The following is a 12,198-nucleotide window of genomic DNA, read 5'->3' as shown; positions in this document are numbered from 1 at the left end:
CTAGCTATGTTTGTGCTGTACTTTTAAAAAAAATGCCAATATTTCAACCCCTGTGTCCAGGTGGATCTTAGTCTGTCTGGCCTTGGACATTTATTGCATGTTATACCCCTCACTCACTCTTGCAGTCTTCCCTCTCTACATCAAATAAATTCAGAAAATATCCCAAAAAATCTTAAGGGAAATAGCAGCACTAAGAAATGGCAGCTTCAGAAGCCTTAACCTTCCTCCCACAGCACCACATGTCACTTCTGTCCAGAACAGACTTGAGTTTCTTTGCTGCAAATATAAGCCACAACACCCTCAGTGAGGACTTGTCTTTCATGAAAAGTCAGGAGCGACCTGCAAGCTGTCTTTGTCCCAACTTTTCTGCTCAAATATAATTTCTTTAATACAGCTATATTGCATTTACAAAACCCGGAATACAATTATAATCAATATATAAATGTGTCCTGTCTATTCACACAGTTACAGATATCTCTCACTGAACTGAACTTGTAGCAACTGAAGCACAAGTAAAGTATTAATGATTATGTCTATGCAAATTAACCTACTTAGTTAAGGTTAGACAAAAATCAGGGTCATGGCAGCTACAGTCAAAGCTATGATTAGGTCCAGTAGCCAAGACAACTTAATTTAGGAAAAGAGCTGTGATTAGAATGGAAAAAATCAAGGCTGACTTTCTGTGTTGCCACTAACTGTATCTCACATAACAAAATGTGCTGCATACTGTATCAACCCTATGCAACTACTGTATGGAACTACTGAACGATAAGATCTTACACATGTTGCATGTCTATGATGAGACACAAAGAGTATGTTACTTTCTTCACTGGCGCTAAACCATTTACATAAATCATGACCGGCAGAATCATCAAATATGAACGTTAATTCTTGGTATACTGGACTATTATTCTGTAGTTTGTTAGGACCAAAGATAGAGTAAAGTGATGCGCCGCTGCTCTCTGCAGAGATGAAAGCAGCACACCTGCTCCCTAGCTGGAAAAAAGATGCACGGTGGCAATGTTTCTTATAAAGAAGCAGCATGTGTTAAGAATAATCCTTCCTTTGGAGAGTACATGCAGCAGCATACAGTATGCACTGTAAGTACGGCTTTTTATTTAAAAAAACCCAGTTTCTGCCATTGGCCTGCATTCTTGGTCTTTTGGAGAAATGGAACTGTGAGAAGAGAGCTACAACCACAGAAAAGTCTTCTGTGGCCTGGGGTGGGGTTTTGCCAGGAACTATACGCCTGCTGAGAGGAAGACGGGCCACAGAGGATAGCCTCATAATCTACCAGAGTCAGAGACGCAGTTTACCAGCCGCACAATATAATACCAATATTACTCCTGCTACTACTAAAAATAAATCATAATGACCTGCCATACCGAGTCATTGAGAAGCTAGGTGTTTATGACAGAACAGAGCAACAGGAACAGGACAGGACAAAACAGGGCAAGTAAACAAAACATAAAATGAACAAGAAGACAAGGAACATCATGGAAAATGCTGTGAATTAAGGCGGATTAAGGTTTAGATGATTTTTACATGCAGGACAGGTTCACAGAGTAAAGATTTAAAGACTAACAATGTAAGGTTATCTGTGTTGATGAATTACAAAATCATGGGGAGGATGTTAAGTCAGTTTTGTAGGAGATAGGGAGCAAAAGCAGTGACTTGGATGTGTGATACATGATGCTGATTATGCATTCTTACCAGCACGGCGTGTCAAAGTGTCAAAACCAGCTTTTCTGCGTCAGACCCAAATGGGATGAGTTGTGCTAGCTGTGCCATTTCTTCTCCTTCTTCTTCTTCCTCTTATCCCTCCGTGTGGCAGCAGCTGGGGCTCCCTTGCCTGGTAACACAGACAGAGACGCAGAAACATGATGCTGCTGAACAACCTGTGGATAACCCTGGTAACCAAAACCCCTGAGAGACTGCTACCTCCTGGAGTTCACTTGCTCCCTTAATGAGGTGGAAGCCTTATTTTAACGTGCCTGAATGATGGTTTATTGTAGGAAGATTCATTTTCTGCCATCAGATTAAAGTCAGTGCCCTCAAAGCAAAGATAGACCATATTTCCTAAATTATTAATCTTAGTTTTGACAATATTTGCCTCAGTTTCTTGATTTCTTCGCTGCCTGGAGTTCCTCGTGGTTAGAAAGACAATCCTTCAACACATGAACCCAGGGTTGAGCCCACCATGTTGGCAGGGATCCAGTCTGCTTTACTGTCCTTTAGAAAGAAGCCCTATTAGCTCCCTGGGTGTTTTTTCTGTGGCTGACCCTGTGCTCTGACCTTCCTGCAGAGAGGGGCGAGCAAAAACAGAATTTCCCAGCAGGGATCACTAAAGCATGTAATTCATTCATTAATCCTTCTCGCCTCCAATTAAGAATATGTGCGTACAACTGATATGTGGGTTAAATATGTGTGTATCACTGATTTTATGAAAATGGCCTGGCCCTTTGTACTTGCATAACTAGACTTTAAGCAAGTCAAAAAATTTAATGATGTAATGGACTTTGCAGGGTTTTTTTAACTTTATAGACCAAAATATATTTTCCTGCATTTATCGTATCATTGTGTTAAACAATAAAGGTGTAAGGTACAACTATAACTTACACAGTATATAGAAAAAATAACAAGAGAAGACAAGTAAGGATGGTTTAAAGGTCTGGGAAAGACACCTTTGAAGACTGGAGCCACACGACTCTCAGCTCAGTGTGATACATGCAGTAGTTGGAACAAAAGAAGCTCAGACTATCTCAAGAACAACCTTCAAAAGGTTGAAAGAACTCACCACAGCTGTTATGTAATAGCAACATGGGTATCTGTTCTTTTGCTTCTATGATTAAGTTAGGATTGGCACATTAAAATAATAACTAACCACCATCCTTTCAAAAAGAAGGTCAAATTGTGGCTCATGATGAGAAATGTCTAAGTGCTATCACTATTAAAAGTGGTATCACACCACTTATGCATCCTACCCACTACATAATGTTCCAAGTTCACTCACAGCTTATATATGCCAAAGTATGACTGAGTATGTATTAGGTATGAGTATTCCTTTAAATGTGAAAACCATATTCAATAAAACAAACACAGCAGAACAAAAGTATTAGACCATAAAATTTACACTGAAATTAATGATTGGATCATTTTATCTAAAATACATTATAAAAAAGTAAACCTGATATCAGTATTTTCAAAGCAGATTTGGGGATTTTTGTTTTTTTCCACAGGACTCTGCCTTTAACATTTTAATGCAAAACACTGATTATTACATCATAAATTGGGGCCTAGCCAAGTTTCTGCTCACAAGTAGTTTTCTGCTCTTTGATACAGAAGTGATTTACTAATTTAAATGATAAATCATTCATTGCAAATCATTGCAACACACAGAAAACATATCTGGTAATTTTGGTGAATAGGTTACTAATACTTTGTACATTTAGATGATGTTCTATATAAACTATTTGATGAAATAAAGAGACTAAAAATATGCAAATAACGTATATGCCGCAAGGGCATGAGGTCAGGACAGACAGATGGTTCACAGCGTGAACTGGAACAAGCTGCGGCATAAAAATCTGCCGCCCAGCCTCATCCCCTAAAAGCTAAATCAAGTTGGTATCTCCAACGTGTAACTTAATGTGAGCCATTGGGGTTGACTTACCCCCCCAAAAAAGACAGCCATCAATAACCCCCACCCTCCAGGCTGCATGATTGGAATGACTTTGCAACAAACGACACGTCACTGCCCTTAATTTAATTAACTTCCATCTTTATTGGCTTAATTGTTTGTGACAAGACGTTCGCAAAAACATGGACTGGGAGGGTGACGGGGTAAATGATATGGCGATGAGTAATTAATGTGTTTCTTAATTGGACTGGAAGCTGTTGGGTTATATGTGGATCAGCAGTGTTCACTTAAATTCAACAGAGTCATCCTTGATTGAATGGCTGGGGAAACTTCTTTGTGTTGTCACTTAATAGAAAAAAAAAACTTGTTTTTTTCAACGACCTCCTGCAGACAGGTTACATTTTGGTTGTAAGACTTGTTTTGGGTTTGTTTTGTTTTTTTAAATGTGGCCAGCTATCTCACCTGAACATCTGTGATGTGCTATATGCATTAAAGCAGTCCACTGAGCTCCTGCAACTGGCTTGTTTGTGATAACCCATGAGGACTGTGAGCATTTAAGAGATATGCCTTTTGTCTAATTAAAGTCCCTTTTCACATCAAGAAGGCTTTGAAAAACTTAAATATTAAATACAACATTTGTCCTCAATGAATGAGACTATTTAAAAAAGAGGAACCAAAATCAATTCAAAATACTTCTCTAAGAACTAAATCCATTTTATTATGAAAACTGAGGGAAGGCATTCATCAAATATGTAGTCTGTCTGAGAGCTATTCAAATGATTGGCTTGGTGTTTAGTCAGGAGAAAGTGATTCTAATTTAAACTGTCTGGCATGTTCTCTGCTTCTCAGAGCAAACACTGCTCTGAGCACTGACACTTAGGTCTTAAAGAGAAAGTCCACCTCATAAAGGATGAACACATAAGCATTCAGTCAGGAGGATTTTTTGATCTTTTTGTCAACATTTGAGATAAAGAATAAATGCCACCAAAAGCTGTGTGAAGGCTACAGTCTAATTTGTTATATTGTCGAGGGGGCACACTTTAGATGCATCATTCACAGGATGAGACAATACCTGGTGTATTCATTAAGGAGAGTGACGATACTTTTGTGTGAGGGGCTTGTATTAAAGGTACAGTCAACAAAACAATTCAAAACACAAGATTCACCTGCTATTCTTCCAAAACTGATGGACAGAAATAATGTTTTGGCTATAATTTGTTTCCATTACATTATTTTGAATATTCTGATGAGAAGGTATGAGAAAGACACTTAAGTGCTTATATTCTAAAAAGCCAAAGTCTAAATCTATATGCAATTTTAAAACTATTTACAACCATTTGATTTGGACATTTTAGAAGGAACAAAAGTGAAAAATCTAGCAACCAAAACCACCAAGACCACTAATGTCGAGCCAGAATATAATTAGTTCACAACCAGGTTGACAGACTAAGTAGCTGAGACCACAGAGTTAAGTTGTGTATATAATTACATAGTGCAGTGATTTCTACAGTTAGAAAAACTTTCATCCTAAAATGTTGTTTGGTGAAGTTGAATTTAATACCTCACACAGCATGACATCCCACTGAGATATTTCCAGTGGAGCTACAAACTACTAGTTTGACTGCACATAAGTTATCATCAGATATATCATAAAACATCTACATTTAATGTCAGATTTTGCTGTAATTCCTTCAGAATGGAGAATAAATGGCTTGTATCTAGATCCATTATTTTCTAATCAAACAGGGAAAAATCCATCATGTACTCGAAGAGGAAGATGTAGCCAGAAGACACAGTGCATTTTGAGGAGGGGAAAGAGCTCTCACCCCTTCTTCTGTCTAGGGACAGTCAAACGGACTGCACCATTCCTGGTATTTTAGACCTTGTTGCTGAAAGATGTTCTCACCTGCTAAATGCAAAATGGTCCAATGTTTTCCATCCATCAAAAACCCATCAGAAAAAGGAGTCATTCCCGTGTTCCCAGGGTCCTATGTTCCCAAGCTTTGTATTCACTCAATATGACATGGGCTGTTGTGGGAAGTCGTGAAAGGGGTTTTTTGTTCCCCAGCACTCCCCAGGCCCTTGGCAACACAGGACCCTGAGCATATAGATATGCTGCCAAAAAAATGTGATATTCTAGCACTGAACATATACAGTTTACAGAGAAAAGGGAGACAGATTAAAATTTGTAGTAATTTCTGAAACAACAGGTTTCTGATTTTCACACAAAAATAAACAAAAGTGAGTTTTAATTTCTATTTGATGATTGCTCATTTTGTTGGCTGAAATAACAACTGATGCTACAATATTTTATCATCTGTAGCAAGCAAGCTAATTAACATCAACACTGTGAGTGTGATTAAAATGTCATTCTCAGTTGACCTCATTGTGTTTCTAGTGACTAATTTTAAAAAAGGACCTCTGTAAAGTGGACTTCAATATACACTTGATGGATACATACTTGATTTCACGATTTTCACCCCTTATATAGCACGGCAGTGCTTGTTACGAGTACAATGGATAAAAATGTAATTAAAATGTTGTAGCACATCCCTGTCTGAATGCTTTCTGTAGAAAAACATCCATGGACAGACAACATAAAAGCACTTTTGTCCATATTTGCCAACATTGTGTTTCCTTCATAAGACAAAATGCTTTAACAACAAGGACTAACTGATGAATTAGTAAGTGATGTAACACTAACTCAGTTAATGTTGGCTGAGGGTGCTGGATTCAAACCTCCTCAAGCCAAATTAACAACAGGAGAAAGGAGAAAGCTGCTAATGTTACACTAACTCTCAAAAGTAGCACCTTGGCTCTCACACAGTGGATGTTCTATTCCTGAGCTGGACCCCGCAAAATAATGTTGTTAGCAAATTATATACTTCTGGCCTTAGGAGTAATGCTGATTTAAACACAACAGCATAATTATGTTAAAGTAAAAATCCTCTAACCTGCAGGGTGGGTCCTCTCAGCACTGATGCTAGACTTTGCCAATCACAAAATGTTGAGCCACACACGACCTGGAGGTTATGATCTTGTCAGACAACACAGCAGTGCATTTAATCCAGTGTCAGAGGGGAAATTTCTTGCTACACCGGACTGATGATCACTGGATTGGAAGATCTGACGTCTGGGCATTGTTAGATTCTGACACTGTTATCAGTGATCTTATTGATGTTCACTCACTGTAATACAACAGGTGATTTTAGTTGTGCATGGATACCAGCTAATCCCTACAGGCAAAATATTGTGATGAAATATGGTCTATGAATAGATACTGTCCATTCTTTTAATATGACACTAGTTCTTTCTCCTTAGAAGTAATAAGGCAATAGACAGGACTTAAGGATAACAAGGCTGACCAGCTGAGATAACGAGCCTCCTGACAGACAGCTAAGGTAAGAAAGCAGCTGGGAACTTGGCGCTCCCCTCTCATTACCAGTTTCTCACCCTCCGATTTTAAAGCTAACTGTGTTTGCTCGATGTCGAGAATATGCTGGTGTGCAAGCTATGACATCTCCTCAACAATGAGCTGGGGATACCAGGAGCTTGTTTTGCCATTTTGATGACAGACTTGGACTAAATCGAGCTGACAGCAGAACTTTCTCGGATCAAATGCTATGGACATACGTAATGTGGTTGGTTTGCTGAATTTACTGCTACTATATCATACACGCCGTGATGTAGAAAGCATTGAACATTTGATTTATATTCTGCACCATTTCTGTCAATAAGTCATATTTTTTAGTTGACTGAAATATTTTGCTCAGTACTGTGGACATATTGTTACTGTGTGGGCGAAGACCAAGAGAGAGGCACATTTGGGCAGCAAATTTCTTCCTTCTCCATTCCAAAAATTAGTTTTCTAACTTTTAAGGGGGACCATAACTTGTGGTTACTTACGTACGTATTCATTTTAAGCTGGTGAGTTAAGGCTCCAGTTTAAAAGCAAATACAGTTATCTGGTGTTGATTACGTTACAAAGAACGGTTTGTTTTTGCTTAAGGATAAGGGTGCCATTATTCTTGATATCTTTTACTGTCAAAAATATCCATGAAAAGACAAAAACCAACAGTCATCCCTCATTATTTCTAATGAATATTAATATAATGCTGTTATCTTGCCCTGATAATCTTTGTAAGCTTTCTTTTTTGTGTGTGTGTTTTCAATGCGATTACATGTGAGTATATGTTGAGTTAAGCTATACTAACTATACTAAACCTTTTTAGGGCTCTTTGGACTACACAGACTACCAACAGAAGCCACCATAATGCTCAGTGTGTCTGTGTGTAAGAGAGAGAGAGATGCATGCATGTGCTGGTGTAACTTTCCAAAAGTTCTCTGGTCCATTGGCACTCAAATGAACCAATCTGTCTCTGCACAAACATCAGGGGTTAATAGGATGTTCACCTTGAGGACGCCAAACTGAGAAAAAGCCCCCTGGGAAAAGTCATAAGCACCCCCACCTTCCCATGATTCCCAGCACAGAGTGCCTGATTCATGAGGACAGCAGACATTAAATTGTAACGGCCTTGCCTCGGTTTCTTACATTTGTTCAGCTAAACTCCATAATTCTTGCACTTGTTAGACTTTCTTACTGAGAGAACACAAGGCAAATCAGGATGTCTGTTTCAGTACCTACAGCGAAATAATACTTCGAAACAGATGAGCACTTTTCAGACAAGAACTGAGACATATTGGGGTGTTTTACTTTTACTGTGCTTTGAATTACTGTGCATTGGTTTGTCCTGATATTAGTTAAAATTCAGTAGAATATTCATGAATTATGAATTTTCTTTTGCTTTTAACAGAATTCTGGATTCCCATGTAAACGTGCTGAGTGAATGAGTTTGACTGTTTCATAAATATCGTCTCTGAAGAGCAAAGTAAAAGGCTATTAAGGCCCACCTCCTCTTTACACATCATTTTTGGAAAGACTGAACTCCTTTGAAAGCCAGTTCTCCCACTTCATCATGACTACGTTGATTTGTCACGTACAACCACTGTATAAGGGATATGATTTGGTTAATTGTTTGATGAGGTTACAATACCTGATGTATACACCAGTGTGCAACAAATATTTACAAAAAGTTGCATATACTGCACAGATATAATATTTAACCATTCCAAACATGTAAACAAACAATAACCAGAGCTTAACACACTTCCAATCAAGATTGAAGACAGAGTGCAGAAGAACAAAATTCTGCTAAATCACAAATCAACAATCTCTAAACATCATAAGAGTCCGCAGCCAAGTTAGCAGTTCTGTAAGTCTGTAAGGACACAGCTATTTTTTCAACAAAATGCTAACATCAGAATGCTAACATGCTAATGCTAAGCAGATTCGATGTTCGCTGTGTCCACCAGGTTCAGCTCAGTTAAGAGTAGAGTGGAGCAGATGAAAGACGCTTGCCAATATTTGTTTGGTAACAAGTTTGACAAAATGGTGGATGTGACCATGACAGTTAAACTGCTGTGGAACTGTGCCAGTAGTATCTGTGGTTGCTATAGCAACATGATTCAACTGAAACCAAGTACCAATACAGATGGTTTCAGAATATATTCTGTACATTCATCTACAGAACAGATAGACAATGCATTAGCACTGCTGTGACCTGGAGTCAATATCTTATTTACTGTTATGCCATCTCTGTACATTGTTCTTGCAAAATGTAATGAATTCTTCATTGTACCAAGGTTATGTATCTGTCCAATTTTATGAAAATTCATTCATGTTTTAAACTATTCTTTTGAGATATTTTGACAGACAGACAAAGTAACAAAATGACAAAGCATCCTCCTTAGCAGGAGAAATGAATGCGTCTGTCTGAAAATGTTATGTTTTTGGTCTAACAAGCAATTATTCTTTCCCGCAGCTATGTGACTATGTACATAAAAACCTGTTTGTTTGCCAAACAGGTTTCACCTTTTTTCATGTTTTGTAGATTATCTAATCAGACCACACTGCCTGTTTATTCTTTTCTTTTTTTCTAATATATTCATGAAATAAATGAAATGGTGGTGCCACCCTGCCAGAACGCAGGCATTCATTTGTTCCAGTCACTATCTCATATATAAAAAGCCACGGCGACACAATGCCATAGGTAGTGGAGTTAATTAGCTTTAGCAGGCGTGCTGGCAGTATTTATCTCCGTGAGAAATCTTCAATGACTTTTGCCCTTGTAATACACAACTACAGTACTCTCAGCCAACAATTACTATGATTGCAGCAAAGGCCAAACAAGTTGCAAACACATAATTTGTAGGTTGAAAATAATTTCTTTAGGTTGAGTATTTTTGCCACAACTTATCTCACCTTGACAATCTGAAAGGGAAAAAAAGAAATGAATACAGCTCAATATTCTGCGTTTACTCACATTCTTGTAACCTTTCTTTGACTATAATGTAAGTACAGCAGCAGTGAATTTAATAATGCGACATGAGGATCTATAAGCATGGGGTTGACTCACTGACAAGCAAGAGAAGATTAACCCTTTAGGCCCATAAAATTATTTTCACTACCTTTTAAATTTTGCAGGTGCTGTTCTAGTAGATGGTGGTAGAGAGGAGTATGGACTGAGAAACAAGAATGCCCATCTTTGCATCGACAGAGAAAGAAAAAAGAAAAGAGAGAGGCAGGCGGAAAGTGTGAGAGAGACAGAGAGAGATTGATGGTCTTATCCCCGAAAGGAGAGAAGATTCTTGCAACAATAGTGCAAGTAAATAAAATAATAATAAAAAAAAAAAAACAGACAAACCCCTCCAAGAGTCCTTGTTTTCTTTAGTATTAGATTCTAAATTGTTACCACAATGAACCAGGTGTGTAAAGACAACTGATTTCATTCAAGGAAATATATAAAGTAATATGTTGGCTTTGTATCTACTACAATGTACATGAATACTGACTTTATAATATATCTTCTCTAAGGTTGTTCATTTTTAAAGACTGCTGATAAAAATATTCTTTCTCATAATACATCTACACTTGCAGTTTATTCTGTAATTCTTGAGGGGATCCTATTTTTCTGTTTTTTGGAAGCCACTGAGCCAAGTTAAAAAAAAATGATGCATAGTAAAGGTCTGTGTGTGAACAGGTACAGTGAGTCTGTCATGCCTGTAGTCCTGTGGTTCCCGGCAGCAAGCATGCTTGCATTTATGGCATCAACAGTGTTACCTGTCAAAGCAACAAACAAGGGAATTACCAGTATTTAAACAGCTTGTCACTGTTTTCAACCTTTAAATACCTGTTTCTACCAATGGAGTTTCTGCCACAGTTTGTGGTACGGTATGCGATTTGGTACAATGCCCACTCTGTGCACCAATTTTGTAATTAAACCTCTATGATAAATATACCTGGTAATTGTGTATGTTTTAGTTTACAAGTGTTCATGTGGGGGAGTGACAAAGACCCAAACATCACTGCTGCATTGTGTGAATAATGAAGAGTGCAATCAACTTTACAAATTCACTGTGCGAGATCTTCCTCCTACATAATTATATCCTAAGACATGACAGGCACCGACGGGGATGTAGCTCAGTCGAGTGGGTGCACTTGATGAATGAGTCGTTTGCAGCTACAGTCTGCCTTCAGTTAAAACCATATATAGGCAGTAATACAATTAAGAAATCATGATGTGACCTTGAGCAAAACCAGTGTTTCCTGCTACTCGTTGCTTGTCGAACCCAAAGTCTGAAGGTCACAGTATACTCAAAACGCTGCTGGATCTCTAACTGCAGACTAAGATTAGATTTCATCTGGAAGAAAAACCTGTAACACGTTGAAATTACAGTCACCAAATGTCATTGAAATAAAGGATGTAATCCAAAACGCTCTGGATGACTAAAAGACTTTTCTCTTGCAAATCACCAAAACCAAACTGACTATCAACTAACGCACAATCCACAAGCCTCTTCTCCATCAAATTAATTTCACGCTACTTCATCTCCATTTAATACTCATGTTTGCATTCTGAACACATATTTACAATTATAAACTACTGTAGCAAGTAATTCCGGCTGGTTTCATTACTTCACAGCACTTTCCCATCTTGCCTGTGGAGGACAGGCAAATCCATCACAACCAAAAACCTCCACATTTACATGGACTAATTTCATCTGTTGGAGGGCATGATTCACAACCATGATGAGTACACATATTCAGACCTTCAGGTGCCATTGCAGTGATGGCAGAGTCATTAGGTTCAAGAGTCAAGGCTTGATTTAATTAGCAATATGATTGATTGTATAACAAACTTACAGATGTAGGCCCCTTATGCTACTCACAAAAAAACAAAAGTTATGTGAATGAATGAATAAATAGTCAAGTCATAAAAATAAAAGTATTTTTGTGGTGGAGTGTGGTGGATGAATTCAGTAGTCCCACAGCCTGAGGAAAGAAACTGCTCCAAAGTCTGGTGGTAGAGCAGATACTGTATTGCTTACCAGATGGCAGCAGGGTGGACAGGCTGTGGCTGGGCAGGGTATTATCCTTTAGTATCCTTTGGGCTCTGCACAGGCACCTCACCTCACTGATGAGCCAGTGGATTCATCTG

At 38.2% G+C, this 12,198-nt stretch overlaps 1 long non-coding RNA gene across 1 annotated transcript in view; it reads right to left on the bottom strand.

Annotated features, from left to right (window-relative positions):
* Positions 1-1,658: 1,658 nt before the first annotated feature.
* Positions 1,659-12,198, bottom strand: part of LOC127139128 (uncharacterized) — an 89,034-nt gene continuing 78,494 nt past the window's right edge. Inside the window, exon 6 of the long non-coding RNA XR_007809066.1 lies at positions 1,659-1,852. This is a non-coding gene — a long non-coding RNA (uncharacterized LOC127139128). The remainder of the gene's footprint in view (positions 1,853-12,198) is intronic.

This window comes from Lates calcarifer, linkage group LG7_2 (assembly GCF_001640805.2).
Source record: "Lates calcarifer isolate ASB-BC8 linkage group LG7_2, TLL_Latcal_v3, whole genome shotgun sequence".
In the NCBI taxonomy this organism is placed as follows: Eukaryota; Metazoa; Chordata; class Actinopteri; family Centropomidae; genus Lates; species Lates calcarifer.
The sequence above is the reverse complement of the archived record's forward strand: the minus strand, read 5'-3'. Positions and strand labels throughout refer to the sequence as shown.